The 26,469-nt window shown below is 40.2% G+C and overlaps 1 long non-coding RNA gene across 1 annotated transcript in view; it reads left to right on the top strand.

Annotated features, from left to right (window-relative positions):
- The window catches only part of LOC128645988 (uncharacterized), a 104,695-nt gene extending 97,808 nt beyond the window's left edge, over positions 1 to 6,887 (top strand). The window contains exons 9-10 of the long non-coding RNA XR_008400164.1: positions 3,981 to 4,056; positions 6,723 to 6,887. This is a non-coding gene — a long non-coding RNA (uncharacterized LOC128645988). The remainder of the gene's footprint in view (positions 1 to 3,980; positions 4,057 to 6,722) is intronic.
- The last annotated feature ends 19,582 nt before the right edge of the window (positions 6,888 to 26,469 follow it).

Here is a 26,469-nt window from a genome sequence, read left to right on the forward strand (position 1 = left end):
ACAACAGATGCGAGTCTTTCAGGTTGGGGAGCTGTTTGGGAACCTCTGACAGCAAAATGGGTTTGGAAATCTCAAGAGGCGAGATTACCAATAAATATTTTAGAACTCCGTGCAATTCTCAGAGCTCTTCAGTTTTGGCCTCTGTTAAAGAGAGAACCGTTCATTTGTTTTCAGACAGACAATATCACAACAGTGGCATATGTCAATCATCAGGGTGGGACTCACAGTCCCCAAGCTATGAAAGAAGTATCTTGGATACTTGCTTGGGCGGAATCCAGCTCCTTTCTAATCTCTGCGGTGCCTATCCCAGGTGTAGACAATTGGGAGGCGGATTATCTCAGCCGTCAGACTTTACATCCAGGGGAGTGGTCTCTCCATCCAGATGTGTTTTCTCAGATTGTTCAGATGTGGGGGCTTCCAGAGATAGATCTCATGGCCTCTCATCTAAACAAGAAACTTCCCAGATACCTGTCCAGGTCCAGGGATGTTCAGGCGGAAGCAGTGGATGCGCTGACACTTCCTTGGTGTTATCATCCTACTTACATTTTCCCGCCTCTATTTCTCCTTCCAAGAGTGATCTCCAAAATCATCATGGAACAATCATTTGTGTTGCTGGTGGCTCCAGCATGTCCACACAGGTTTTGGTATGCGGATCGGGTTCGGATGTCCAGTTGCCAGGCTTGGCCACTTCCGTTAAGGCCAGACCTACTGTCTCAAGGCCTGTTTTTCCATCAGGATCTCAAATCATTAAATTTGAAAGTATGGAAATTGAACGCTTAGTACTAAGTTATAGAGGTTTCTCTGACTCAGTGATTAATACTATGTTACAAGCTTGTAAATCTGTCTCTAGAAATATTTATTATAGAGTTTGGAAGACTTACATTTCATGGTGTCATTAAATCAATTTCTGCTCCTTGGAGTCTTAATTTGGTTCTGAAGGCTTTACAGGCTCCTCCATTTGAGCCTATGCAGTCTTTGGACATTAAACTACTTTCTTGGAAAGTGTTGTTCCTTTTGGCTATCTCTTCTGCTAGAAGAGTTTCTGAGCTATCTGCTCTTTCTTGTGAGTCTCCTTTTTTGATTTTTCATCAGGATAAGGCGGTTTTGCGGACTTATTTTCAATTTTTACCTAAAGTTGTGAATTCTAACAACATTAGTAGAGAAATTGTTGTCCCTTCTTTATGTCCTAATCCTAAGAATTCTTTGGAGAGATCCTTACGTTCTTTGGATGTGGTAAGAGCTTTGAAATATTATGTGGAAGCTACTAAAAATTTCAGGAAGATTTCTAGTCTATTTGTTTTATTTTCTGGTCCTAGGAAAGGTCAGAAAGCTTCTGCTATTTCCTTGGCTTCTTGGTTGAAACTTTTGATTCATCAAGCTTATTTGGAGTTGGGTCAAACCCCGCCTCAGAGAATTACAGCTCATTCTACTAGATCAGTCTCTACTTCATGGGCTTTTAAGAATGAAGCTTCAGTTGATCAGATTTGCAAAGCAGCCACTTGGTCCTCTTTGCATACATTTACTAAATTCTACCATTTTGATGTATTTGCTTCTTCGGAAGCAGTTTTTGGTAGAAAAGTTCTTCAGGCAGCTGTTTCAGTTTGATTCTTTTGCTTTTTGATTTAAGTTTTTTTCTTTCAAAAGTGAAAATAACTTAATTTTTGGTTGTGGATTATTTTCTCAGCGGAATATGGCTGTTTTTTGTTTTATTCCCTCCCTCTCTAGTGACTCTTGAGTGGAAGACTCCACATCTTGGGTATTGATATCCCATATGTCACTAGCTCATGGACTCTTGCCAATTACATGAAAGAAAACATAATTTATGTAAGAACTTACCTGATAAATTCATTTCTTTCATATTGGCAAGAGTCCATGAGGCCCACCCTTTTTATGGTGGTTATGATTTTTTTGTATAAAGCACAATTATTTCCCAATTTCCTTTGATGCTTTCTACTCCTTTCTTTATCACCCCACTGCTTGGCTATTCGTTAAACTGAATTGTGGGTGTGGTGAGGGATGTATTTATAGGCATTTTGAGGTTTGGGAAACTTTGCCCCACCTGGTAGGATTGTATATCCCATATGTCACTAGCTCATGGACTCTTGCCAATATGAAAGAAATGAATTTATCAGGTAAGTTCTTACATAAATTATGTTTTTTTTTTTGTGTCCCTATGTCACTTTTGTTAACATATATACACACCATTGGGAAACAGATGTGAAAGAGAGAAAATACTTTCTTTCCATGACCTTTTAGACAGAAATTGGGGGGGGGGGAGTGTTGCTCTTATAATCTGTACATGAATGATCATATTTTTGTTGTTTATCATGCAGTGCGAGAAGCACACTAAACTACACTCCCCTTCTCTGTATTTGCCTTTTAGGGATAGCTAAAGAAAATTACTTTTTATAGCTACTTCTGTATTGCTGTGCAAGAACTGAAAGTTTGTTTCCTCTCAACAGATCTAGCAATGTGAAGCGAGAGGCCATAATGTATAAAGAGGTCTTCACCTCAACTGCGTCTGCTGACATCCCCAGGCTGCAAGTTGGTAAGGACAGAGACTGGGGCTACTGTTGCCTTTCCCATATATTAGATTCCATTTTGTAACAAACTGCTTTATAAATTATAAAGCAGAAACCTAATGCTGCTGTTAAGCTAAGGTTTTATGATTTGATGTTTGTTCATTTGCCACAACAAAGGCAGGAGGTATACATTTTATTCTGTGTTTGACAACTGTGTTTATAGGCAGTGGGGACAGTGCGGCCGACTGCTCTCACCACCTGTGATCATGGAAAGCTAGGCAGATTCCAATCTGTACCTCCAAATGCCTTTTTGGCATTTTTTTTTTCTTGGTCTATTGTGAATGTATATCTGTCTCCTGTGCATCTCCCATTAACATTTGTTTAAGGTTATCCGGTCAAGCTGCTGTTTGCTGCATGAAAAGGACACATCTGCTGCTCAAGATCTGCTACGTCATTCTGCTGCACAAGATGAGATTTCGCTGGGACACCATTCAAGTATGACAAGGATTCAACCAGATTCGCCAGTCCTCAGACGTGTTCAGAACGCCACGTTGGTATATGATATGTATAATGTTTGATTATTATTATGTATAATATATATATTTAGTATGTTCTGTATAATTATTATTATTCTATATAAAGTTATAATTTGTAGTATGGTAACTGAACACATTGAATTCTGTGTCTGCTGAAGTGTTCACGGATAGTGAGAGTAGAGTGCGGCTGCTCTCACTGTCTGTGATCATGGGAAGCTAATCAGATTTCAGTTTATGTTTGGTTATCTATTGTACAATATTTTTATAGTTATGTATATGTATAATTATGTATAATATATTTTATTATGTATAATATGTATAATTATGTATAATATATTTTATGTATAATATGTATAATTATGTCTAATATGTATAATATATTTTATGTATAATATATTATGTATAATATGTATATTTAGTATGTTCTGTATAATATTATGTGTAATATGTATATTTAGTATGTTCTGTATAATATTATTATTATTATTATGTATAATATGTATATTTAGTATGTTCTGTATAATATTATTATTATTCTGTATAAAGTTATAATTTGTAGTATGGTAACTGAACACATTGAATTCTGTGTCTGCTGAAGTGTTCAGGGATAGTGAGTGTAGAGTGCGGCTGCTCTCGCTGTCTGTGATCATGGGAAGCTAATCAGATTTCAGTTTATGTTTGGTTATCTATTGTACAATATTTTGTACAATATTTTTATAATTATGTATAATTGTTATGTATAATATATTTTATTATTATGTAAAATATGTATGTTCTATATTTTATTATGTATGATTGTTACGTATAATATCTTTAGCTTAAATATGGGAAAGGCAACTTTAACTCTGTACTTTGTACACTGGGTGCATTTAGAGCACTAGGTTGTCTAGTTTCTTACACTAATTTTGTTTTCTGTATATAGATTTTGTTTTATATACAGATCTTCAAGCACTGGACAAAATGTCTACATGAAACATTTCTCCGTTACATCAGCCCAGGTAAGAGAGAATGGTTGTGAAGATGTAATATTTACAACTTTCAATGCTTGCATTTTTGTTTCCCTGCATCTTATAGGGATATGAAACCCAAATGTTTTATTTCATGATTCAGATAGAGCATGCAACTTTCCAATTTACTCATATTATCAAATTTTCTTTGTTCTCTTGAAATTTTTATTTGAAAAGGCAGGAAAGCTTAGGAGGCGGCCCATTTTTGGTTCAGCACCCTGGGTAGCGCTTGCTGATCTATTGGCTACATTTAGCCACCAATCCGCAAGCGCTACCCAGAACATTTGGGTTTCATATCCCTTTTTTATGTTCTGCTTACTTGGTTTAGGAAAATGGTTACCAGACTGAACACAGCAAGGGTGGGGGGGGGGGGGGGTTGTTAAAATTTCATAAGTCTCATTGTCATAGCAATCGCACTTAATGCTAAGGTTCCGGGTTTAAAAATTCATATGGCCAAAGTGGAAGGAATATCTGTCTACCTCCCTTCTAAATTCACTTCAATTTTCTCTTGGTATTTTTTGTAAAAAAAAATGCACATATCCTACACTAAAGGGAGCTAGCTACTTATTGGTGCCTGCACACATTTGTCTCTTATGATTGGCTAACTAGATGTGTTCAGCTAGCTGCCAGTAGTGCAATGATGTTACTTCAGCAAAGGATAACAAGAGAATGAAACCCATTTGAGAATAGAAGTTAATTGGAAAGTTGATTAAAATTGTATGTTATTTCCAAATCACAAAATAAAACTGAAGCATTTGGCATTTTTAAGGATTTCAACTTGTTTTGTCACCATCACATAGGTTCATTAGTATAGATAAAACGTGACTATTGTAACACATCTAGAACTCACACACCCTCTATATAAACTGTACCATGTTCAGTTACTTCATTTCCTACCCTGTTTTCCTTTCCAAAAGAATGTATTTCCTATATAGGTGAGAACTGGTTCTGGGATGCTGTAATGATCACGCACACTTGCCAACGAAATCACTACTGGCAGGCTTGGTTCAGTCTAGCAGAATATTTGTGTACAACTTTTTTTTTTAATTTTACTTCTGTTTAAAATGTACCTCACACTTTTTATTTTTTTTACCCTTTTTGCTTAACTTCTTTTCATAAGAGCATAATGAGGTAGGCTCCAGTGCGGATGTCTTGAGCATTGTTGCAAACCCTTGTGCCATGCAGTGCTTAAGACATGGGCAAGTACTTACTGAACCTATGGACATGCTCTTAAAAAGAAAAATATACCCTGTAAGCTTGTGCACATGCTCAGTAGGGGCTTGTTACTCAGAGTATGAATATTAAAAGACTGTGCAAAATTTGATGTCTTAAAACTGCATGTTATTTCTGAATCATTAAAGTTTATTTTGACTTGAGTGTCCCTTTAATTCTGTATTAGGACAAACGGTTTCAGATCTGATGGAGTTGTACTTTTAAAGAGACAACCAAATGCTGAATCATTTGAAAGTGATGTAGCAAATCTGTAAAAGGCTGACGATAAAATATCACCTTAGTATCTCTGTAAAAAATACCGTATGTGACCTCTGTGTCTTTGGTAGCCTCATCCCATTATAGACCAAATGTAAGCATCTGTATGCTTGTCCCAGGACTAGCACGGGATCATGCGCCTTAGATGTCCCATTATTTCCGTTCTCCGCTAAAGAAAGTTTACTATGATTAATTTTTTTTGTTAAATCCCACAAGATAACAGTAAAGTATGAACTTGGCACAGATGATGCAGATGACTCTGAAAGTGGCTTAAAGAAACCTCCCTTTTTTTAAAAAAAAATAAATAAATTACATCTTTAAATAATTTACTTATAATATTCATTCTCTTGGTATCCTTTATTGAATGAGCAGCAATGCAAAACTGGTAACCAGCTAGCTAAACACAGTAAGCTAATAACAAAGATCTTTATGTGCAGCTAAATCCCAAATCAATTACTCTAAATAGCCATCCTTAAAGGGACAGTATTTACCAATTTTCATATAACTGCATGTAATAGACACCACTATAAAGAATTATATGCACAGATGCTGATCTAAAAATCCAGTATAAAAATAAGCAAAGCTATACTTCTCCCTCCCCCCCAAAAAATAAAAATAAATTGTATAGGCTATATAAATGGATCATCTACAAAACATTTATGCAAAGAAAAATCTAGTGTATAATGTCCATTTTAATAATTGCTGCAGATCAAGTTGACTTGTCAGCAGTTATTTGTATGTGTCTGATTCAATTTAAAATGTTGTGAATGAGTTACTTAACCCTTTTTAAGGACCAGGAATTTCAGTCAAAAACTTAGCCAAAAGGCCAGAGCATTTTTGTTCCTTTTTTTTTAATTTTATTTAATATATATAATGTGATCATAAAAAAATAAAATAAAAAAAAAATTACCTTTTCACAAACTTTGGGGTTCTCACTGAAAGTATTTACAGATCGCGTATGCAGTAATAACACAAATGGTTGTTTAAAAATAGCAGACATACATGTCTTTTGTCACTGCCTTTTGGTGATTAGGTGGTGTTAATTGCAGGTAAGGAGAAGTGTACATCATGTCTATTGTGTGTTATTCTCTAGGGTTTGTAGGCATAACTTTACATTTTGTTCTATATTCTCACTTTTTTTTTTTTTTTTTTTGCGGGTGTTTTAACAGCTGGAGTACGTGTGTTTTGTGTAACTGCTGCTCTCACAACTCGTGTACCCATGGAAAGGGATTGTCCTTGGCGTTCCTGTTTCAACTATAAACCTGGCTATTTTATAAAATGCTAATAAAGTGTTTCTGATATCTGTTCTATTAATAAAGCTGTGACTGATTTTACATTTTGTTAGTTTTTTATTTATATGGTTATGCATTAAAGTGATGATAAATCCTACTATTTATGAAAATCTAGAATTAGCATCACTTAAAATAAAGGTGACCATCATTAATCATTTTTATTATTTTTTTGCCCAAGCGCCTACGGCCACCCACAGCACAGATCCGTTTTTCAATAGCACAGCTACTGACTAAGGTGGAACGTCCTCTCATTGAAAAAACAGCTGCGCCGTGGGTGCTTAGTTTTGCGCTGATGCTGCGGTTAAATGAAATAAAGATGCCTTCAACCTTTTTTTTTTTTTTTTTTTTTTTTTTTTTTTTTTTTTTTTCTTCTTCTTTTACAAGATATGACGAATCCACCGATTTCATCCATACTTATGGGATTATGCTTCCTGGTTAGCAGGAAGTGGCAAAGAGCACCACAGCAGAGCTGTGTGTGTGTATATATATATATATGTATATATATATATATATATATATATATATATATCTCCTCCCTTCCCTCCCACCCCAGTCATTCCCTTTGCCTGTGTTAGTGATAGGAAGAGGTAAAGTGAGGTGTTAGTTTAGATTCTTCAATCAATAAGTTTTTTATTTTAAAATGGTGCCAGTGAGTACTATTTTTCTCAGGGATAAATTGTCAGTCTAACTTCCCAAGAGGAGTGGAGACATTTTATTTTCTTCTACTAGATAGACAAGAGTCCACAGATTTCATCCTTGTGGGATTTATCCTCCTGCTAACAGGAAGTGGCAAAGAGCACCACAGCAGAGCTGTATATATATAGCTCCTCCCTTCCCTCCACCTCCAGTCATTCTCTTTGCTTGTGTTAGTAATAGGAAGAGGTAAAGTGAGGTGTTAGTTTTAGATTCTTCAATCAAGAATTTTTTTATTTTAAAATGGTACCGGTGAGTACTATTTTCCTCAGGGAGAAATGGATTAAGGAGGAAGACATATTTCTGCCCTGAGGTTGATGATCTTAAAAGACGTTGCTAAGATCCGTTCTGGTTCCCACAGAACTGCTGAAGGTAGTGCAAGAGAAATCTTCAGTGTGGAGAACGGTGTCATGCTACAAGCAGCATTGAGGTATGTTCAGTCTTTTATTTCTGAGGAGACTTGTTATATCAGAACTGGCTGACATTTTTCCCTGTAAGGGAAGGGGTAAGCAGTAGACCTATATGACTGAGGGTGTTACTGAAATTCCTGTTTTTTTTATACATATTAATATTACGGTTTTGTATATCTTTATTGGTGCTTGACACTGGGAGAGGCACCTTGACATTTATATATTTAATATTAGAAGGTCAGTAGGGTTGCAGTTATATGTAATAGGATTGTAAGTGCAGGGGACTACATGGCTTATTTCAAACCGCTTCCCATGCGGTTAGGCAGACTGTTGATGTGACGTCCATGATGGGCGAGGCCTATTTCGCGCGCTCAGACGCGCAGTTTTCTCTCACTAAGAAGGCAGCAGGCATTAACTCCGGTGGTGCCTAAAGTTGTTTTCCAGTCACCGGATCATTGTCGAGTCAATTTTGAGTACCCTGAGGGCAGGTAGGCCCACAGCAGGGGCTGTTTTCATTATTAAAGTCTCTTTAAGGGTGATTTCACCTTTGCTTATAGGGTGAAATAATTTTGGGCAAAATTAAACTGTTTTATATAATCATTTAGTGATAAGAATCGTTTTTAGGGCAGTTCAGAAAAATTGTTGCGCTTTTATTTCTTAAAGGCGCAGTACGTTTTTTTTTTTTTGTTTCCAAAAAGTTTTTTGAATCAGTAAATAAGGTGATTTAAGACTATTGTGGCTATTGCTAGTCTGTTTAACATGTCTGAATTTGAGGAAACTCCTTGTTCTATGTGTTTAGAAGCCATTGTGGAACCCCCTCTTACTTTGTATACTTCTTGTACTGAAAGGGCCTTACAATGTAAAAAGCATATTTTATGTAAAGACAGTGTGCCTAAGGATGATTCTCAATCTGAAGAGAATCAGGATATGCAGACTAATTCTCCCCAAGTGTCACAAATGTTAACGCCCATCCAAGTGACGCCGAGTTCCTCAAATGCGTCTAATTCTTTCTCTGCAGGATATGGCTGCAGTTATGTCAACTACCCTTACAGAGGTATTATCTAAGTTACCGCTGTTACAGCGTAAACGCAGTAGGTCAGGAATTAATGTGAATACTGAATCCTCTGATACTTTGTTGGCTATTTCCGATGTACCCTCACAGGGATCCGAGTTGGGGGTCAGGGAAATTTTGTCTGAGGGAGAACTTTCGGACCCAGGAAGCATGTTACCTCAGACAGATTTGGACGTCATGTCCTTTAAATTTAAGCTAGAACACCTCCGCCTGTTACTTCGGGAGGTCTTAGCAACTCTAGATGACTGTGACCCTATTATGGTACCACCAGAGAAATTGTGTAAAATGGACAAGTATCTAGAAGTACCCGCTTACACTGATGTTTTTCCAGTTCCTAAGAGAATCTCGGAGATTATTAAGGAGTGGGACAGACCGGGTATACCGTTCTCTCCTCCTAATTTTAAGAAAATGTATCCCATATCAGACACCATTCGGGACTCTTGGCAGACTGTCCCTAAGGTGGAGGGAGCTATATCTACCCTGGCTAAGCGTACAACTATTCCTATTGAGGACAGCTGTGCTTTCAAAGACCCTATGCATAAAAAGTTAGAGGGTCTTTTAAAGAAATTATTTATTCATCAGGGTTTCCTTTTACAAACGACAGCCTGCATTGTTCCAGTTACTACTGCAGCGGCTTTCTGGTTTGATGCCTTGGAAAAGTATCTTAAGTTTGAGACCCCATTAGAGGATGTTTTAGATAGAATTAAGGCTCTCAAGCTAGCTAATTCTTTTATCACAGATGCCGCTTTTCAAATTGCTAAGTTGGCGGCTAAAAATGCAGGATTTGCCATTTTAGCGCGTAGAGCGTTATGGTTAAAATCACGGTCTGCTGATGTGTCATCTAAGTCAAAGCTTTTGGCTATTCCGTTCAAGGATAAGACCCTATTTGGGCCTGAGTTGAAGGAAATCATCTCTGACATTACTGGAGGTAAAGGCCATGCTCTACCTCAGGATAAGTCTGTTAAGAGTAGGGGTAAACAAAATAATTTTTGTTCCTTTTGGAACTTTAAGGAGTACCCTCTTCCTCCTCTTCCTCCACAAAGCAGGAAGGGAATTTTGCTCAGGCCAAGTCCGCCTGGAGACCCAACAAGGCTTGGAACAAGGGTAAACAACCCAAAAAGCCAGCTACTGCTACCAAGACAGCATGAAGGGGCAGCCCCCGATCCGGGGTGGATCTAGTAGGGTTCATTATGGTAAGAGGAAAACAAGGAAAACCACCTTGAAAGAGTACCCACAAATAAACTGTACACCTAGTCCCCCTGTTTCCTGGCCGATAGCAGCTCCCTCGGCTTCAGGTGTCTGGGACCAGGGACAGTAAATAAAACCAACAACTTGTGCACAAAAAGTGCTTACTTAATTCACATGGATCTAGTAGGGGGAAGACTTTCTCTTTGCCCGGGCTTGGGCAAGAGATGTTCAGGACCCTTGGACACTAGAAATCGTGACCCACGGGTATCAACTGGAATTCAAAGGTTTTCTCCCAAGAGTGAGATTTCTTCTTTCACGATTGTCTGTAGACCAGATAAAGAGAGGCGTTCTTACGTTGTGTAAAAGACCTCTCTACTATGGGAGTAATTCGTCCCGTTCCAAGACTGGAACAGGGGCCGGGGTTTTACTCAAGTCTTTTCGTAGTTCCCAAAAAAGAGGGAACTTTCAGACCCATTTTAGATCTCAAAAGTCTAAACAAGTTTCTCAGAGTCCCATCGTTCAAGATGGAGACTATCCGAACAATTTTACCAATGATCCAGGAGAGTCAATATATTACTACCGTGTACTTGAAGGATGCATACTTTCATATTCCTATTCACAAGGATCATCATCAGTACCTAAGGTTTGCCTTCCTGGACAAACATTTTCAGTTCGTGGCTCTTCCTTTCGGGTTGGCCAAAGCACCCAGGATCTTCACAAAGGTTCTAGGGTCCCTTCTGGAGGTTCTCAGGCCATGGGGCATAGCAGTGGCGCCTTATCTGGACAATATCTTGATTCAGGCGTCGACTTAAAATCTAACAAAGTCTCACACAGACACAGTGTTGTCCTTTCTGAGAACTCACAGTTGGAAGGTGAATCTATAAAAGAGTTCACTAACCCCACAGACAAAGGTTCCCTTCTTGGGAACTCTGATAGATTCTATAGCAATGAAGATTTTTCTGACGGAGGTCAGAAAGTCAAAAATTCTAAATACTTTCAGTCCAATCCTCGGCCATCAGTCGCTCAGTGTATGGAGGTAATTGGATTGATGGTGGCGGCAATGGACATCATTCCGTTTGCACAGTGGAATGGGGACTATACAAATTTGTCTCCTCTGATAAATCTGGATCAAGAGACTAGAAACTCTCTTCTTTAGTGGTTGTCGCCTGATCATTTGTCCCAAGGGATGTGTTTCCACAGACCCTCGTGGGTGATAGTTACAACGGACGCCAGTCTACTAGGCTGGGGTGCAGTCTGGAATTCCCTGAAGGCTTAGGGTGTATGGACTCAGTTGGAGTCTCTACTTCCAATCAATATTCTGGAATTGAGAGCAATATTAAATGCTCTTCAGGCGTGGCCTCAGTTGGCTTCGGCCAAATTCATCAGATTCCAGTCGGACAACATCACGACTGTGGCTTACATCAATCATCAGGGAGGAACAAGGAGTTCCTTAGCGATGACGGAAGTATCCAAGATAATTCGATGGGCGGAGACCCACTCTTGTTATCTGTCAGCAATCTACATCCCAGGAGTGGACAACTGGGAAGCGGACTTTTTAAGCAGACAGGTTTTTCATCCGGAGATATTTGCCTCTCTGATTCTCCGATGGGGCAGACAAGAATTGGATCTGATAGCGTCTTGACAGAATGCCAAGCTCCCAAGATACGGCTCCAGGTCGAGAGATCCTCAGGCCGAACTAATAGAATGCTTTCTTCTCCCGAATCAGGGTGCTTAGAGTGCATTGAGCCATCCGCCTCTGAGGTTTCCATGTCCCGTGAGGCGCGTATCCCAGACCCTTTCTTGGCTACGAAAGCAGGTGTCCCTATGGCCTTTACTCCTCCGGAGGGTGGCTTGTTTCCTCCAGAGGTAACGGCACGGTTCCGCATGGCCTTTTCTATGGCGCTGACTCATTTATATCTCCCAAATGAAATATTTTTAAGATACTGTCCGTGTTCTGGTAACCAGGGCCCTTCGGGCGTGGGATCGCCTGATTCAGTTCAGCCTCCTGGGGAAGTCTTGGCTTTAGTGGCCCCAACCTCATGGCCAGGGTCTTTTGTCGATCCGACAAGTGATGATTTTGCCTTCCGTTATAGGCTGGCACGTCTTCGTGTTCTTTTAAGGCACGTTTTGTTGATGTTAGAGAATTCCAGTCCTAGTGGGCCGAGGGATCTGAGTCCTTAAATGCTGGATGACAAACTGGATACGAGGTTTGGGGATGAAGCCATTCTTAACGTCTCCGTTTTATTTTTTTTCTTTATGTTTTGGTTCCAGTTCTGAGCTTGGGTGAATGGGGCCTCTGATTGGCTGGTCCCGTTGGCGTTCATTCAATTTGGGTGTTCACCCGACGGGTGCTACCTTCCTTTTATTTTTGATCCGGATGAATGTGTTTAATTTGTTTTTCTTAAGCTCATGTCTGATAGATTTCCGTTTTTGAGAACGTTCTCTCTGGAACTGATCATTGTGATTTTGTGGTCGCGTGGGCACCACCACGGAAGTTGCGCACTTTTGAATAACGAATGTTTTTCAGTTAATTTATCGAACATTCGGGTCGAATTTTCTTGGACCTTGGATAGTTCTGAAGTGTCCTTATACCAGGCAGGTACTGGTCGAATGCTTTTCTGCTATTTCTTGGGTTTATGTCACTCTCTTGGTGCTGATCTAATCCTGTCGTATTCTGAATGTCTCTTGTCGTATTGATACGAACTCCGGGCTCGGATCCTAATTCGAAGTATGAGACCTAGTGTTTAGAAATGCTTCCGAATGGAGGGTTGTGAGTGCTGATCTAAGGTTGGCTTTTTCTAGCTACTTGCCGGGATACGGGTTTGACTTTGCAGACGTCATGGTTCTTACAGGTCCCTGGGGACTCAGAACCGTAGTTACCATTCCTTTGGAGTTGAGAGATATATTCGACCTCTGTGGTCTAGTGTTCCGAGTGGTGAACGATTTGTGTCTTCACTTGAGGTTCTTCTGGATGCTGACTCTTTAGCCTAATAACATTGTTTTGCGGTGGCGGAGTCTCCTTCCTTCCCGCCTTTGGGGTGTCATCTGGTCTGGAAGTGTGGGCATGTCCTTCCTTTGCTCAGAGTTGCGTTACTCTAGGAGGTGGAGTGCAGGGGTTTCCCTGCCTTCAGTGGGGAGCTGTGAGGCTTCCAGCTCCACCCTGTAAATGTTTTTTTTTTTTTTTTTTTTGGAAGATCGGTTTTGCAAGGATCTTAAGAGGCTGTTGTCTCTTTCATATGGGATCTACCCTTGGTGTGACCATGGTCTTCGACGCTCGGTTATTATCTGTGACCTCGTTGCAAATCTTGCCTTGGCGCTTTTCAAGGAAGGGACGAGGTCGGTTACAGGCAGTCGCCCTTCTGGGATCAGGTAGATGACCATTTATCCTCACTGCTCCATTGGGGCTTAGTGGATACGTTTAGCTCACTTGGATGGCAAGCAAAAGGTCCAGGATGCTGGTCGTTACCATGCCAGCGTGTGTTTCACATGGTTAAGCATGTCTTCGTGATTTTTCCTTGCGACACAGGAGCTCTGGGTGTCGCATCTTAAACTGGTCAGGAGTTTTTTCAGACTTTTGGGTTTGAGACTGTTGGTAGGTTGCCAAGTCTACAGACTTTAGGTGGTGCGCTCCTTATCATAGGAGGCAGCTTAGTGTTCCTCAGGAAGTTAGATCCTTCGATCGATTCCATTTTTCGAGAACTCTGGCCTGGGACCATGTCCCTCCCTGGATCGGGTGTGGACGGTTTGGTCTCACCTTAGGTGTTCTGGTCCCGCGTGTCTATTTGAAGGGGGCAGGGCTCTTCATGGATGATTCCGATCTGCCTGAGGCTTAGGTTCTAGGTCTCTCTGACAGATCCCTACTAGTCTTCTGGCGCATTTGATGTTCCTATTGACTCCAGGTGTCCTCTCCATTGAGTTGGCAATATTGGCCGAGGGGTTTTGCCTCTATGGTAGGGTGGTTTCCGTGGCTTTGGTTCCCTTCTCTCCTAGAGTGATGGATGGTTGCTTGTGTGTTCTCCTGATTCGTAGTTACCTCAGTATCTGTGACGACCTGTGGGTCCTTGTTTTTCTTGCCTTGTAGGGTTTTTTCCCCTCTTACGCTTTCAGAATCCTGGAAGGGGAGATGTGGAGCAGTGACTGGTCCTATCGTTCCTGCAGCAGGAGGCTGGGGGTTTTGAACCCTAGTAAGACTCCTGTTCTTTGTTGGATTCTGATATTTAGATGCTGGGGTCTAAGAACTTCTTCTCTTGGGAATTGCTCCTCTTTATGGAAGACAGCGGTGTAGCGGTTCTTGTACCCGAGCACGAGGTCTGTCCTGACTCACGGTAGGATACCATTTTTTAGTGGCAGTCAGAGTATTACTCGATAGTTTTGCTCCTCTTGTCTCAGTCTTTGACTAGCCGTTAGGTTGGGACCATTACCCTGGAGGGAAGGTCGGGGATCGGTTACTCTATGCATTGACTGTTTTCTTCTTGAGTCTGTCCTCCCCTTCAGTGGGAGGACTTTTGATGTCCTCCTCTTTTCTAACGGCGTCTGGTGCTGGGAGGGGACGCTCCTTGGAGCCCAGTATTTTGAGGGCTGTTGAGTTTTTGGAAGGTTTGCAGTTTGAAACCAGCTTCAGCTATTTGCACATTGAATGTGTACTAGCAAGCTTTTAAAATTCCTCTCATGGGTTTGGGTTCCACGATGGCTGAGTCAGCTTTCCTACCTAGAAGCTGGTCATTGAGTGTTTCTGTTCAGATGGTTTGGTGTTCTCTTGGAGAGCTCTTTGCTAACTGCTGGGATAGTTATGCTGTTTCTGCTGTCTATGCTTGCCTAGCCTGCAGGTTTCAACTTGATACAAGGCACCTGGGAACTCATGGTTTTCTTGAGCACCTTATGGTATGGTGCTGTGTCAGGGATATGAGGGTGACCCTCAAGTCCTCTTTGGGACGTGTTTCCCTGAGTATGGATTTTTTTTCAGGTCCTTGTGTTTCTAGGGAGTTCGTTTCCATGGGCGCTACTATCGTAAGACAACCTTGGGTTGTTCTATGTTTGTTGAGCCGTGTGGAATGAGCCTTTGGATTTCTTCTGGGAATCTGTTCTCCCTCTCGGGGGCAGGTAGTGGTCCTTGTCTTCACCCAGGTACTCTTCATGGGAGTCGAGAGCCATGGGGCTGACTCCTCAGAGGCTGTTTGTGCTCAACAGACTCTGGGGCTGAGTGGTCTCTAGCTCGGCTTTGCTGGTTGTGTAACTGATGTGCAGTTACCTGGGCTTTGGGTTTTTACCTGTGTCATTTAATATATTTATAGGGTGTCGGGTAATTTCAGGCTGGGGCTGCAGATGTGTCGTCTAAGTCTAAGCTTTTGTCTATTCCTTACAAGGGTAAGACCTTGTTTGGCCCAGTTTTGGCTGAGATTATTTCTGACATTACAGGAGGAAAGGGTCATTTCCTTCCTCAAGATAAGAAATTTAAGCAGAAGGGACGTCAGAGTAATTTTCGTTCCTTTCGAAACTTCAAGGGTAAACCTTCCTCTCCCTCTACAAAACAGGATCAGTCCAAACCTTCCTGGAGACCCAATCAATCTTGGAATAAGGGAAAACAATCCAAGAAGCCTGCTAATGATTCAAAGTCAGCATGAAGGGTCTGCCCCCGATCAGGAACTGGATCTTGTGGGGGGCAGACTTTCCTTTTTCGCTTGGGTTTGGGATGTTCAGGATCTTTGGGCGATAGACATTGGGTCCCAGGGATACAAACTAGAATTCAAGACCTTTCCCCCCAGGGGCAGATTTCTTCTCTCAAGATTATCTGTAGACCAAATAAAGAAAGGAGTTCTTATGTTGTGTTCGGAATCTATCCTGTTCCAGTACAGGAGCAGGGTCTGGGATTTTACTCCAATCTGTTTGTGGTTCCCAAGAAAGAGGGAACCTTCAGACCAATCTTGGATCTCAAGAGTCTAAACAAATTCCTCAGAGTACCGTCCTTCAAAATGGAAACTATTTGTTCAAGATGGTCAATTTATGACAACAGTAGATTTAAAGGATGCGTACCTTCATGTTCCCATCCACAGGGATCATCACAAGTTATGAGATTTGCTTTTTTCCACAAACACTTTCAGTTTGTAGCTCTTCCTTTCGGACTAGCTACAGCTCCCAGAATTTTTTCTAAGGTTCTGGGATCTCTGTTGACAATGCTCCGGTTACAGGGTATTGCAGTGGCGGCTTATCTGGACGAAACTCTGGTTCAGGCCCAGCCTTTTCATCTAGCAAGCTCCCACATGGAGATGCTTGTATCCTTCCTGCGCTCTCACAGTTGGAAGGTGAATCTGGAAAAGAGTTCCTTAATTCCATCTACAAGGGTAGTCTTTTTAGGAACCATAATAGATTCCGTTTTGATGAAAATATTTCTGACAGAGGTCAGAAAATCCAAGATTTTCTAATCTTGACTGTCTCTTCAGTCCTCTCCTCAGCCATCAGTGGCTCCATGTATGGAGGTAATCGGTCTCATGGTTGCCGCGATGGATAGTATTCCTTTTGCTCGTTTCCATCTCAGACCTCTGCAGTTATCCATGCTCAGACTTACACAGATCTGTCTCCACGAATTCATTTGGATCAGATGACAAGAGATTCTCTTTGTTGGTGGTTGTCTCAGGATCATCTCTCCCAGGGAACCTATTTTCGCAGACCTATCTGAGTGATAGTGACTACGGACGCCAGCCTGACACTTTGGGGAACAGTCTGGCCTTCTAAGGGCTCAGGGGACATGGACTCGGGAAGAATCTGTTCTCCCCATAAACATTATAGAGCTAAGAGCAATCTTCAATGCTCTTCTGGCCTGGCCTCAGTTAGCTTCTGCCCGGTTTATCAGATTTCAGTCGGACAACATAACCTCAGTGGCTTACATCAACCATCAGGGTGGAACTCAGAGTTATTTGGCCATGAAAGAAATGTCCAAGGTGTATTCAGACAACTGTTGTCTATCTGCGATCCACATTCCAGGAGTGGACAATTGGGGAGCTGATTTTCTGAGCAGACCAGGGACCCTCAGGCGGTTCTGATAGATGCTCTTGCAGTTCTTTGCAATTTCAATTTGCATACCTATTTCCTCCGTTCACTCTCCTTCCTCGGGTCATTGCTCGGATCAAGCAAGAAAGGGCGTCAGTGATTCTCATTTCTCTGGCGTGGCCTTCCAAGATTTGGTATGCAGACCTAGTGGAGATATCATCTCTCCCTCCTTGGAAACTTCCTCTAAGAAAGGACCTTCTACTTCAAGGGCCCTGCCTTCATCCAAATCTAGTTTCTCTGAAGCAGACTGCTTAGAGATTGAACACTTAATTTTATCTAAGCGTGGTTTTTCAGATCAGGTCATTGAGACTATGATTCAGGCTTGCAAGTCTGTTATCAGGAAAATTTACCATAATATTTGGCGAAAATATCTGTATTGGTGCGATTCCAAAGGCTACTCTTGGAGTATTTTATCTTTTCTCCAAGAGGTTTTTGGAGAAGGGGTTATCGGCAAGCTCTTTGAAAGGTCACATTTCTGCCTTATCTATTTTGCTACATTAACGTCTGGCAGAGATACCAGACCTGTGTTCAAACCTGTTACTCCTCCCTGGAGTCTTAATCTTGTTCTTAAGGTTCTTCAGCAGGCTCCTTTTGAACCTATGCATTCCTTAGATATTAAGTTGTTATCTTGGAAGTTTTTTTTTTTCTTGTTGCTATTTCTTCAGCTCATAGAGACTTTCTGCTTTACAGCATGAGTCTCCCTATCTTATCTTTCACTTGGATAAGGTTGTTTTACGTACTAAATTGGGTTTAATTCCTAAAGTAGTTTCATATCAGAACATTAATCAGGAGATTGTTGTTCCTACTTTATGTCCTAATTCTTCTCATAAGGAACATCTTTGGCACAACCTAGATGTGGTTCATGCTCTGAAATTCTATTTACAGACGACTAAAGATTTTCGTCAGTCTTCTGCTCTGTTTGACACACAAAAAAAATATATCAGCTCTAGTCTACTGTCAGGTCTCTCTAAAATGTATACCAACAAAAGAACATATTAAAGATAATATTACAACAGAAAAACTGATAATACAAAAAATAATAATTATACTATTAGATCTTAAAATACAAAAAAAACCACAATGCAAACGTATACCTAAAGTCCAAATGTACTAATAGTGTAATACCAGGTTTCGATGAGAAGTTGTAGGCTTATACAATCCAAAAGTGGCTTTAGGGAACTATAGAAGTCGATGCCGCTCTCCTTTGGTCATAATTCCACTGATCACCGGAAATTGGAAGAAGCTGGAGCAGAGATGTAAGAGAAGCGCAAAAACGACTTAAATAATTTATTACATATATAGAAACAAGAATACATAAAAACTTACTCAGGTAAGCGCAATCAAAAGTCCCCAATCAAAGGCAGCAGCAGTCTGAGTCCTACTCGACATGAAAAAACGTCCAAGTTCACAATTGGCCGTCTCAAAGAAAGACTACGTCTGACGTCGGCATGGAGAAAAGGATCCGGAGCGTCCCCCGTCAGGCAAGTCCCTTTCAGACTGTATGACTGTCAGTGAAGTCTAAGTTAGATTATCCCTACGCGTTTCGTCCGTGACTCGGCCGGACTTTCTCAAGGGCTCATTTGGATCAACAGATTCTAAGTCGGATATTGGAGCCAAGTTACATGACTCTCTTATATATTCAAGGGAAAGCGCCCTCTGGTGACTTAAATAGCAATTACAAATATTAATTTTAAATTAACCTAAAACAGAGTACATCTTAACAACATATGATACAGCATAACAATAAATATTAAAAATTAAATGATAAGCTACATATTGAAAACCATTAAAAGGTAAAAAATATTCATCAATATGTTTCACAAATCTCTGATAATAATCTAAAAAATCGTAATGATCTCATACCAACATAGGAAAATAAATAATGAATAATAATAATGATGAATAATAAATACCCAAAAAGAAATAAATAAAAAATAAATAAAAAAAATTAAACTATTATTTAATGAATTAGTTAGTCAATAACCCAAAAAATTAATACCAAGTTAAACATAACATATATTAGCACATATTATCTAAAGGGGATCATGAACTAGTAATTATAAGGGATGACAAACTAGTAATAAAATAACCAAAAACAGAATCAAAGTGTGTGTATATAATCACATATATGGTGCAAGATCTAAATCAATATTCAGACCCCTAGGATGTAAACTACCGATTTTATGAATCCAGTAGGTCTCCTGCTGCCTCAGAGCAAGCAGTCTATTGTGAATATTTGGAGAAATCCAATCTATTACCTTAACCTTGAGAGATGATGAATTACAATTATGAATTTCAGAGAAATGAATTGGAATACTGTGTTTAATTATTTTTTCTTTTGCCATTTATATATTATATAGATGCTCATTAGTTCTAGTTCTTATCTTTCTTTTGGTGCGCCCTACATATAAGAGGCCACACCCACAGCTAATTAAATATACCACAAAGGTCGAATCACAAGTAGTTCTACATTTAATGTTGAACTCTTGTGTACCGTCCCAATTACTGAAAGTGGGGGATTTATCAACATGGTACACATATGATACTGTTTTCTTACAACTAAAGGTTCCTTTAATCGTAGTTAGCCAATTGAACTTATTAATAGGTGGTGTAGGATCCCTAAGCTTACTTGGTGCAAGTAGATTCTTCAGGTTTTTTCCTTTTTTAAAAGTTTACCTGAGGTTTATCTGCCAACTTGGTTCCCATAACCGGGTCAGTTTTTAAGATAACCCAGTGTTTCTTTCAAATTTTCTGAATAGTGGTAGCCCCTTCATTGTACCTAGTAATAAATCTAGGAGTATCAAAATCAAGACCTCCCCCTACTCCTATATGTTTTAGAATTATTCAGAAGGTCAAACCTATTAGTGTTGAGGGCCTTATCTTTAGCTGTCTCTAATAGTTCCTTTTTATACCCTTTGTCAGTGAATTTTTTTTATCTAGAATGGCTGCCTCAGAGATAAAATTTGACATATGAGTGCAATTTTTCCGCATACGAAGATATTGGCCATATGGTACATTAGAAATCCAACTCAACTTATGACCACTTGTAGCTTCTATATAGCTGTTCTTCTCAGTGGGCTTTCTGTAATTACAAACAGCTATCTGATTATTTTCATCCACATAGAGGAGTAGATCTAGAAATTCCATTCTAATATTAGAAATATTCGCAGTGAATATGAGGTTATGACTATTATTATTCATAAAATTAATGAACATACCAATGTCAGCTTCATCACCCTTCCATAAAATAATGACATCATCAATATAGCGATGGAATTTAATAATATTCTTATAAAAAGGTTTATTATACCATATATATTTATTTTCAAAATCATTGACATAAAGGTTGGCATATGAGGGCGCAAAGGTAGTCCCCATTGCCGTCCCCTTGGTTTGTTTAAAGAATTTTTTCTCGAACAAAAAATAATTATGCTCGAGAATAAATTATATATAGTCAATGATAAAATCTATGTTGTCCTTTGGCATATTCCATCTCAGGAGTTCTGTAAAGACAGCTCTAATACCTTGATCATGGGGAATACAAGTATAAAGCGAAGTTACATTGCATTATTATACTTTATTTATGAAGCGCCAACATATTCCGCAGCACTGTCCATGGATACAATTCATTTAAATAAAACAATACAAGACTTGTAAGAGACAGGACAAAATTTACAAACAGATACAGGAGGGATTGAGGGCCCTATTCCCGTGGGAACTTACAATCTAGAAGGGTAGGAGGTTGAGAAACAGGAGGTGAGGACTGCAAAATTTGGAAAGACGTTAATACAGAGTTAGATGAAGGAAATGTTAGGTAAGTGAAGTAAATTTATTATTGAGTTGGGTGGTAGGCTTCCCTGAACAGAAAAGTCTTCAGGGAACATTTAAAGGAAGACAGATTAGGGCAAAGCCTGACAGCACGAGGGAGAGTGTTCCAGAGGGTAGGTGCTGCATGACAGAAGTCCTGCAGTCTAGCATGAGAGGATGTGATAGTTGCGGAGGCAAGGAGCAGGTCATTGTTGGATCTTAGTGGACTCGCTGGAGTATACTTGTGTATTAGAGAGGAAAGGTAGAGGGGAGCGGCGTTGGTGAGAGCTTTGTATGTAAGGGTGAGAATTTTGAATTTAATTCTGCTGTGAATGGGGAGCCAATGAAGGGACTCGCAGAGAGGTGCAGCAGATACAGATTGACAGGAAAGGTGGATCAGCCTGTCAGAGGCATTTAGGATGGATTGAAGGGGGGAGAGGCGGGAAAGAGGAAGGCCAGCGAGTAGGTTATTGCAGTAGTCAAGTCAGGAGATAACAAGGGAGTGGATTATTTGCTTTGTGGTGTCAGCGCTCAGAAAAGGGCGAATTTTGGAAATATTGCGTAGATGGTTGTGGCAGGATGTAGAAAGCGATTGGATATGGGGGACGAAGGATAGATTTGAGTCAAGTGTGACTCCGAGGCAGTGTACTTGGGGCGATGGGGAAATGGTGATGCCGTTAACAGGGATAGAGAAGTCAGAAGTCAGTGTAGAGCTTGAGGGCGGGATAAGAAGGAGCTCAGTCTTGGACATGTTAATCTTTAGGTGGTGAGAGGCCATCCAGGAAGAAATACCAGATAAGCAGTCGCTGACATGAGAAAGGACAGAGGGAGAGAGAGCAGGGGTGGAGAGGTAGATCTGGGTGTCATCAGCATAGAGGTGATATTTGAAGCCATAACTGTTGATAAGTTTACCCAGTGAAGAAGTATAGATGGAGAAGAGTAGAGGACCCAGAACAGATCCTTGAGGTACTCCAACAGACAGAGGCATAAGAGAGGAGGAGTCGCCGGCAAATGACACAGAAAAAGACCTGTGGGAAAGATAGGAGTGAATCCAGGAAAGAACAGTGCCAAAAGAGCTAAGGGTTTGTAGAAGGAGGGGGTGGTCAACTGTGTCGAAGGCAGCTGAGAGGTCGAGTAAGATGAGTATAGAGTAGTGGCCAATATTTTTGCAGAGAGAAGATCATTTGTAACCTTGGTAAGGGCAGTCTCAGTTGAGTGTTTTGGGCAGAATCCGGATTGCAGTGGGTCAAGCAAGGAGTTGGTGGACAGGAAGTGGGTTAGGCGATTGCAAACTAGTTTTTCAAGGAGTTTTGATGTTAGCGGAAGCAGTGATATGGGGCGGTAGCTTTCAGGAGAATTAGGGTCGAGGGAGGGTTTTTTGAGTATGGGAGTGACTTTTGAGTGTTTGAAAGAAGATGGGAATGAGCCGGTAGAGAGAGATAGGTTGAAGATGTTGGTAAGAGCAGGAGTGAGGGTGGAAGATAGGGAGGGTATTAGATGGGAAGGGATAGGGTCAAGTGGGTAGGTAGTGAGGCGTGAGGAAGATAGTAAGGAAGAAACTTAATTCTCAGTGGCTGGATGGAAGATAGAGAGGGTGGCAGAGGGAGTAATTCTAAAGATTGCATGTGATTAACCAATAGTCCCCTTCCCAAGGAACACCCTCAAAATTTCTAATAACTTGTGTACTATCCCTCAAGTAGGCCCTAGTTTTCTGTACAATAGGTTGTAAAAAAAAATCCACATATTGGGACAGAAGGTTACATAAAGAATCAATACCAGAAACTATGGGCCTGTCTGGGGGATTATTAGGGTCCTTATGGACTTTTGGTAAATGGTAGAATCCTGAAATTTTAGGTGAAGCTTCAAAGAGAAAAGAGAATTCATCATTAGTTATAATCATTTTCTCATTAGCTCTACACAATAAGTTTAACCAATGGTGGGATCCCTGTCCAGGATGGAGTAAGTAGTGCAATCATCTAATAAGCGATATGCTTCCTTTAAATATATCTCCCGATCCTGGATGACAATCCCACCACCCTTGTCAGCACTCCTGATGACAATATCCTTATTGTCCATTAAATTCTTCAAGGATTTACATTCAAGAGTGGTGAGATTATCTAAATGTTTGTTTAAAAAAAATTTAGAGTGAGAAAAAGCCCTTTCAAGATCATCAATGACCAGTTTACAAAATACCGGAATTTGGTCACCTTGGGCCCCTATGGGATAAAAAATAGACTTATTTTTAAAGTGGGAGTGAATAATCTGCTGTTCTTCCTCATAAATGGATAAATCCATGAGATTCGGTAATTCTAGAGATTCCTCTAAGGATTGCTGTGTTACATTACAACTAGCTCTTTCTAAGTCACGCAAGATTCTTAGTGTATCCAGATCTTTATATTCTAAATACTCAGGATTGTAATTAGCTCTGTTATAGGGATTTTTAAAAAAGTAACGTTTTAATGTAAGTTTACGAACAAACTTTTGTACATCTATAAGACCTCAAACTTATTTGGAGGTGCCTTAGGTGCAAAATTTAAACCTTTACTGAGTAATTTGATATCTGTGTTGTCTAACATGATGATAGAAAGATTAAACACAGCTGACTTTCCTTCTTCTAGTACCTTGGCCTTCTGTTTGCCTGTCTGCACTCTCTGTACAGCTCTGGTTCCCCTTCTTGTTCTAAAGATCTTTTTCGTGATGGCATATTCCTCCTTTCTAGGTGTTGTCTTTCTTCTATCAAATTTGGAATAGATCTGTTCACTGAAACAGGCCCCCTTGGCCTGTTCACTTCTAAAAAAAACATTCGTAGACTCATGACTAAATTCCCTCTTATGGTCATTGTGTTGCCATTTGGGTCTAGCACCCTGATTATCCCAATTATGATTATTGCTCTCTTGAGATGGACCTCATTCTTGTGCAAGAGCCTGAAATCTATTATGATGTGCGTAAGTATTAAGTTGGTTTCTATCAATGTCTGTGTTAAAACTAACTTGCTTAGAATCCCTTTCTCTAAAGTCATTGGACCTGGTCTCCTTATAATGCTCTACTTTATCCCTTCTCCAATTATTACCATTATAATTATTCCTATAATGTTGGTACTGACCACGATACTGTTTATTCGAATAATTATTATTATTATCACAGTACAACTCCGAAAATCCGGACTGCTTGGGGATTTGCCTGGTTCGTATTTTCGGATTTTCAGGATTCTCAGACATTGCTTATAAAATACCTGTAAATAAAAAAAGACGTGCTAATGTTTTTTTATTATAAATAAATACTTTACAGATCACCTTGTTTATTAAAATAGAGTACTGCACCTGCATATGTACATTCCTTTCCTTTACAGGTAATTCTTCAGCACATGCTGAACTGCTTGTTCACGTAGCGCTAGCATCTGCTGCGCCCGGTGAACCGCTTGTGGATGGAGCTTCTGCTGTGCCCAGTGATTTCAGAGTGTTTCTCCTCTGCTTCTGTTTAGACCCCTTATCTACTTTAGGAAACATTGGTACAGTAAACTACTGTAAAATACAGTACTACAGTACAGTATACAGGTATAACAGTACTGTGCAGTGTAAAGATGGTAAATACCTGCACAGTTACTGGTCATGTATGGCAAACTGTAGTGCACAGTTGTGGAGCTCAGATTTCTCACTGCCTTTGAGTGCCGTTGCTTGTTGCAGCTCTGAATGTCAATTTGCGCATGTGCAGTGACAAACCAACACCCGGAAGTTGTAATCACTCCAGAGTCCGGATTCTCAGGTTGTCCGGATTTCCGGGGTCCGGATTTTTGGAGTTGTACTGTATTAAAACCCCGGGTCTTATAATTACCATTGGAATAGGAGGTCCTATTATTAGATCTCCAGTCATTGGTTTGTAAATGACTTTCAGTTCTAATATCATCATAGTTATTACTATTTTGATTGTCAAATCTACCCCAATGGGCGTACTTTTATTAGGATTACTAGTGGGATTGACGTTTCTGCTCTGTTTGTAGTTTTCTCTGGGAAACGTAAGGGGCAGAAAGCTACGGCTACTTCTCTTTCTTTGTGGCTGAAGAGTATAATTCGCTTCGCCTATGAAACTGCTGGACAGCAGCCTCCTTAGAAGGTTACGACTCATTCTACGAGGGCTGTTTCCTCTTCCTGGGCATTCAAAAATGAAGCTTCTGTAGAACAGATGTGCAAGGCTGCAACTTGGTCCTCTCTACATACTTTTATTGATTCCCAATAGTAATTAGATGATCTGTGGACTCATTGTGTCATTAGAAAGAAAACAATATGCTTACCTAATAAATGTATTTATTTCTTGACAGGATGAGTCCACGTTATACATTATACATTCTTTAACATAATTAAGCAATATTTACTTTTATTTTACATAAATATCAAAAGAGAGAGAACAGCACAAAAGCTAGAATAACTTCCATGCCTGTTCATTTTTATTGCAAATCAGGGTGCGTGTTCTTTTTGCAAACTATGCCCTTTCACAGAGAAAGCGCTGAAATACCAGGCAATTCTTCTCTGAAAAAAAGAGAAACAACCACCCCAGACGATCATTTCGGCCTTCTGTGGGCCTCGTCAGTGAGGTACAGTTGTATCTCTCTAAGGGCATGTTTGCACGGGGTCCACGTCTGGATTACCCATTACTCTTAGGGAGACCCAAGAGTAATTTACATAAATATCAAAAGAGAGAGAACAGCACTCCTGAGATAGAACAAAAGCTAGAATAACTGGGGAGGTCTCCCTAAAGGTGATGGGGGAAACCAGATGTGGACTCCTTGCTCAGTGTGCTTAGAGAAATGTGGCTGCACCTCACTGACGAGGCCCATAGAAGCCCGAAACGATCGTCTGTGGTTGTCATGTTCCTTGTTCAGAGGAGAATGGCCTGGTATTTCGGGGCTGGACTGACCTTACTTGGCGGGATCAGACTGATATGCTTTAGGAAATTTTTTCCTCTGTGAAAAGCACAACTGGGCTAAAAGAGGCTGCTCCTAGGTGGTAACTCGCCATAGTGCAAGCTACTGAGCTGTTGTTCATTCCTGGTAGAGCGCTTCTCTCTTTGTATGCAAATTTTTACTTTTATTTTACTGTTGCAGTGTTTTTACCCAGTTTAGTAATAAAAGTTACGTTTTTAAATTATATGTGCTTTGGGATTATCTGCAATTGATACCAGTTTAATATGGTCATATCTTTCAAAATTGACTTGAAAGAAGACATTAATTGTCCTTTGTTTCTGCATTCAGCCCATATTACCTACATTAACTTAAATCTTAAAATTAAAGTTCGTAATATACCAGTTGGGTGATAGGGAAGATGTAATATAATCTTCTTAGCTGTGAATAAAAGCTAAAAATTCAGTTGTCTGTGATACTTGTTCTTGGCTGCCATTTTGTCTTTGGCATCCATCT

This window comes from Bombina bombina, chromosome 1, assembly GCF_027579735.1.
Source record: "Bombina bombina isolate aBomBom1 chromosome 1, aBomBom1.pri, whole genome shotgun sequence".
Taxonomy (NCBI): domain Eukaryota; kingdom Metazoa; phylum Chordata; class Amphibia; order Anura; family Bombinatoridae; genus Bombina; species Bombina bombina.